The sequence below is a fragment of the Homarus americanus genome, unplaced genomic scaffold (genome assembly GCF_018991925.1).
Source record: "Homarus americanus isolate GMGI-L3 unplaced genomic scaffold, GMGI_Hamer_2.0 scaffold42818, whole genome shotgun sequence".
In the NCBI taxonomy this organism is placed as follows: Eukaryota; Metazoa; Arthropoda; class Malacostraca; order Decapoda; family Nephropidae; genus Homarus; species Homarus americanus.
The window spans coordinates 666,699-672,402 of NW_024741585.1; the positions used below are offsets into that span (position 1 = coordinate 666,699).

General features: G+C 46.2%; 1 non-coding gene across 1 annotated transcript; it reads right to left on the reverse strand.

Annotated features, from left to right (window-relative positions):
- Positions 1–450: 450 nt before the first annotated feature.
- On the reverse strand, positions 451–523 carry Trnak-cuu. The gene has a single exon. It is a non-coding gene; the product is annotated as a tRNA-Lys (tRNA).
- Between the last annotated feature and the right edge of the window lie 5,181 nt (positions 524–5,704).

The following is a 5,704-nucleotide window of genomic DNA, read 5'->3' on the forward strand; positions in this document are numbered from 1 at the left end:
TTTCCCCATCTAGTTATTATATGTCTTATTTGTATCACTTATGTTACTTGTATATAATTTGTAATTCGAAACCCATTCCCCAAATATGTAACTGTATATTTTCAGCCTTCTGGCTGCCAAGCTCTTTCAATAAACCGTTAATTATTATTATTATTATCATTATTATTACACATATACATATAAATTGGAGTGGAATTTAAAAACATAAGTATAATGGGGAGCAGTACAACCTGGGTTGTGCAGTAATAAGGTTGAACAAGAGGGCAGAGCTTTCAGGATGTAGCAGTAGTATATGTAGCTGAAGTAATAATATCAGTAGTAGTAGATATAGAAGTAGTAGCAGTAACAGCAATAATATAAGTAGTAATAACCTTCTCACATCTGACCCAGAGAATGAAGTAACCTGGCAGTAGTTTGCGGTACAAGCAACTCTTCTTTAAACCAAAACTTCGCCCAACGTGGGGCTCGAACCCACGACCCCGAGATTAAGAGTCTCGTGCTCTACCGACTGAGCTAGCCGGGCTTATATGCCAATGATATTGAGCGCTATTATTAACATCATCTCTAAAGGTTAGCTGGTTAAGATGTCAGTGCCTGTGCCCCCAGTTGCCGCCCCTGTGCCCCCAGTTGCCGCCCCTGTGCCCCCAGCTGCCGCCCCTGTGTTCCCAGCTACCGCCCCTGTGCCCCCAGCTGCCGCCCCTGTGTTCCCAGGTGTCGCCCCTGTGCCCCCAGCTGCCGCCCCTGTGCCCCCAGCTGCCGCCCCTGTGCTCCCAGATGTCGCCCCTGTGCCCCAGCTGCCGTCCCTGTGCCCCCAGCCGCCTGCCCCAGCTGCCCCTGTGCCTCAGCTGCCCCTGTGCCCCCCAGCTGCCGCCCCTGGTGCCCCAGCCGCCCCTGCGCCCCCCAGCTGCCGTCCCTGTGCCCCCAGCTGCTGCCCCTGTGCCTCTCCCCAGCATGTCGCCCCTGCCCAGCTGCCGTCCCTGTGCCCCCAGCTGCCGCCTCTGTGTTCCCAGATGTCGCCCCTGTGCCCCCAGCTGCCGCCTGTGCTTTATATTAACGTAAACAACTCCTGTCTGCCACATTCGTCCAGGTAAGGCAGAGCTTTGAGCCCCCCAGGAGAGCACCGTGTTAAGGGTGATACACGACCTGCATTATGGGCCTCATCAACAAGGTCATTCTAGCCAGCTACCTGCCACCCACACTTTATTGCTCCACCAAACACTCGCCCGCCCGAAGTTGACGATATTTGTGTGTTACTGTGACGGTACAAATGATCTCCATAAACATAATTAGTTCTGTACAATAATGTATTTAAGAGACAGATTGCAACGTTCCTGTAATATTCCCCACAAACTTTTCTTTTAGTTAAGACTGAATTTCCCGTCTCATTTTACCCAGTCATCTCTAAATCTCCCGAGGTCTGTACAGTACTTGTAAATCGCCAGCTTGGAAGACATCTATTAAGGCATATCGTCGCGTGAATTATAATAACACATTCTGAGCCTCCTGCAGGTGAACCATCCTGTACTGTTCCAGGTGACCAACTCGTTCAGTAAACTTATACCTGACGCTGTTGAGGAAAGAGAGTTCTTATCATTGTTTCTTACGTCAGGAATGTTAGATGTTGAAGCCGGGAGACGAGAGGTGATGAAGACTGTCTGCACTGAGAGGGGAAGTGTTAGTGTTCATAAAGGCTGTTTGGTTGAAGACATCTGGACCACTTGGTGAATATCTTCATAGTCAAGTTACAAGTTACATACTCTTCATCTGTCTATATGAATTAGATTTAAAGTTATTTATTATATTCCATTAATATTCATATTAAAATATTTCGCTTAGTAATGAAGAAATTCGCTGTTATGATCAGAATAAGACAATTTACGAAGAAAATTAAAATATCGTTTCAATTAGATTCAGGTATACTTGTGCTGAATATACAATAGTGTTTTAACTTATACAAGACTAGAAATCCACTCAAAAGCTAGCCAAGGCTACATAAAATAGTTGACCACATACACAGCAATAAACACACTATGTAATGTAATGTGTCCAGTCAGATGTGTTCTTCCTTGGTGTGTCTCTCACTAAATTCTGTGTCTTCTTCTGCGGCGAGAGAAACACTATATTCTTGTGTCTCAGCTGAACGTGGCGGTAGTGAGGTGCAGTACATTATGGTGGCCGTGTTGGACCCCAAGACCGATGTCCTCGTCAGTGCAGCTTAGTGAAGCCTCGAAATTGGGTTCCCGCCGCATTCATCATCACCAAAAGGAGTTTAAGGTGCTGGTGTATATTGCAAGAGGTAGGTGTGTGTATGTATGTATGTATGTATGTATGTATATATGTATGTATGTATGTATGTATGTATGTATGTATGTATGTATGTATGTATGTATGTATGTATGTATGTATGTATGTATGTATGTTACCTTGCTGACAAATCCCTATATCACCCGGCTGACATCCTTCTCCTGCCACTTTACTGACACCTGCCAACAGTCTACACACCGCCCCTCCATCTGAGACAAGTTACCACCTTCCTCACTCACTCCAGCTACTCCTTGAGGTCTACTCGAGGTGAATTATTCATGGGCTCCCTTCCTCAACACCTCCTTCATTATTCACCTCACAGTGTCTCAGACTTGGCCTGTCTTAACACCTGGAGCCGAAAGTCTCAAAGAAGCGATCGTCAATTTCCTCCCCCATGCACGAGGTAACACTTTTAGTTATTGTAGCCTCAGTGAACTTCAGACACCGCTCCAGCCCCTAACACTCTGTCTCGGCTTAAGAGAATCATTTAGATTCGCCCTCACGTCACCGTCTGGTGAGGAATTTAACGTAACTTGCTTTTAGTGAATTTGGACAGCCGTGCCGACACAGACTAAATCCCATTTGCTAAGATAGCAAACGTGTTATTGGTTGATTAAGGGAACTAAAGTGTTTGTGTCTATTGGAATTTAGAACACAAAGCTCCTGTGAGAGATCATTAAGTCTTCCACATCAACACTCCAGCTATTGCCTCGAGCAGCAGCGAGTAAATCTGTTGTTTCATGCTAACTAACTTCCAGCAGCGTCGGTGGTGAGGATCCTTACTGTTGGAGTATCTAGTTATTGTCAGTCGTGTGTCATTACCAGACCATTAGCTAACTTCTTCCTACGATCTATTCATCTAATAAAGACTTGGGTACTGTTTATATTGTACACAGTGGTGGGTGCTCGCTGGTTGAGGAGTGACACTGTGTAGTAGCCCGGGTTAAATGGTAAGGTTGTTGACCTCAAACCTGCTTGCTTGCTTGCTTTGATTTGCTAGACGTCAACTGCTAGGTTATTACGGCAACATGTTTTGCTCCTTTTACAAACTCTTGAGTACCCACCGGTATAGGAATATGTAGCGCATGACAATACACCACAGCTCACTGACCACACCTTAGTGCTCACAGCTCACTGACCACACCTTAGTGCTCACAGCTCACTGACCATAGTTTTCTACCACATTTGTAGCCACAGTTCACTCATCACATCTGAACTGATACTATTATACAGCGTATATCAACTTGCAGTGTGCCACTACAGCGAGTGAAGACCTTAAGTGAGAGTAGTTTATAACACGACATTCAATTTTTGTTACTCCGGTCAGCCAAACCGTCAACTGATGGATAATTTTCCCGAAATTGAACGCATGAGAGGAATTATTCCCTACAAAGCCAGTGTTTGTTTCCCTGTGGCCTCCATGACACTCCCTGTGACGCAAATAGAATTTCCCCTAAACCTAGAGTTATTTCCCAAGCACAGTGACAGTTCTCGTTGTATTTCCGGTCCCTTCTCAGGTTTTCTGTGATGGTATAGGGTGGGGACTGACAATGGATCTGCAGTTTTTAATTTGTCCGAAACACTAACTGGATGGGGTGCGGGTTGATGTAAATGTACGAGATAACTGAACAGTAGAGCTGGGGACTTAGTGAGATGCAGTCCTCACCTCTGGAGGCAAGATGAGCAAAACAATTTAGAAGCAACTGAACTGATGTGGTGATAGTAGTAATAGTAGGAGTGAAAAGCGACCCTGATAGTTCACTGCAGACTCTCTCTCTCTCCAAGAACTAATACCTTGTGCTTTAACTTTTACCGCATGGTGTTTCCGTGAGCAAGTTGTCTGCAGCTGTGCGTAAAAGATAGTTTCCTGGTTAACTAATGTTCATTGTTGATATTATCCTGTGACTGTCTGAGAATGGAATGTAATTATCTTCATGGGGCAAGTCCACGTTCGGAAATAAATGTGCAAATCTTATTTTAAGGTATAAAACATGGTATTACAGCCTGTACACACACACACACACATACAAGTCTGAATAGCGTGAGGACATTGTTGTTGTCGTTCCTCTTGTGGCGGTCTTTATCATGGCACAATAGCGGGCCCAGACTAAAGTTCTTTCAGCTATTCTCACACCACGACTCGCTTCTGGGTGTCCGTCCACACTGAGACACGCCAGGCAGCACACTGAGAGAAACGACCCTCCCTCCCCTCTCTACCTAGAACCCTTGCCCCTCCATTACTAAAACCCCCGCACCTCCATCACTAGAACCCCCATCCCTCCATCACTAGAACCCCGCCCCTCCATTACTAAAACCCCCGCCCTCCATCACCCCCATCCCCTCCATCACTAGAACCCCATCCCTCCATCACTCCCCCCCCTCATCACTAGAACCCCCTCCATCACCCCCATCCTCCATCACTAGAACCCCCCTCCATCCCTCCATCACTAGAACCCCCACCCTCCATCACTAACCCCACCCCTCCATCACTCCCCCCCTCCATCTAAACCCCACTCCAAGATCCCCCCCCTCCACCCCACCCTCCACCCCTCCATCACTAAACCCCCCACCCCTCCATCACTAGAACCCTCCATCACCCCCCACCCCTCCATCACTAGAACCCTCCCTCCATCACCCCCTCCCTCCATCACTAGAACCCCCCCTCCATCACTAGAACCCCACCCTCCTCACTAGAACCCCCACCCTCCATCACTAGAACCCCCCTCCATCACTAATCACCCTCCCCATCATCCATCACTCCCCGAACTGTCCATCACTAGAACCTCCATCACTAACTCTGCCATCCCATCACTAGAACCTCCATCACTAGAACCCCATCCCTCCATCACTAGAACCCCCACCCTCCATCACTAGAACCCCCCCCCTCCATCACTAGAACCCCACCCCTCCATCACTAGAACATAGCACCGTGTCTCTATATCAACTGTTCTGTTGTTTACATCAAGAAAAATGAAAAAATATTAACTTACCTCTGTGACTGTGGCTTTGGTATGGTGGCTTCTCTGAGACAGTTTTCATTGTTGATATGAGAGAGTTGGTTGTGAGGTCCTGAGGCAACTCGTCCCCACTTCCGAGTTGAACCAATTTATCTGAAGAGGAAGAAGAAAATTGGGAATCATGAAATAAATGGATGAATTGTACTTGAAGATGAACTTTATAAGAAATTCGTTTATGTTGTACTGTACTACCTAAAAATACGTGGTGTATTGTCCCACTTTCGTAAAAATAGTAAACAAAGAGTGCTGCTATTACATAAACAAAGTAGTAATGTGTTAAGTGGTCCTGTGTGATTAAGATTCTACTTACTATTAACTTAAAGCCTCTTCAATGTATAAACTTTATCCACCCGTGTTGACAGTTGGCTCGGCAAATATTTACC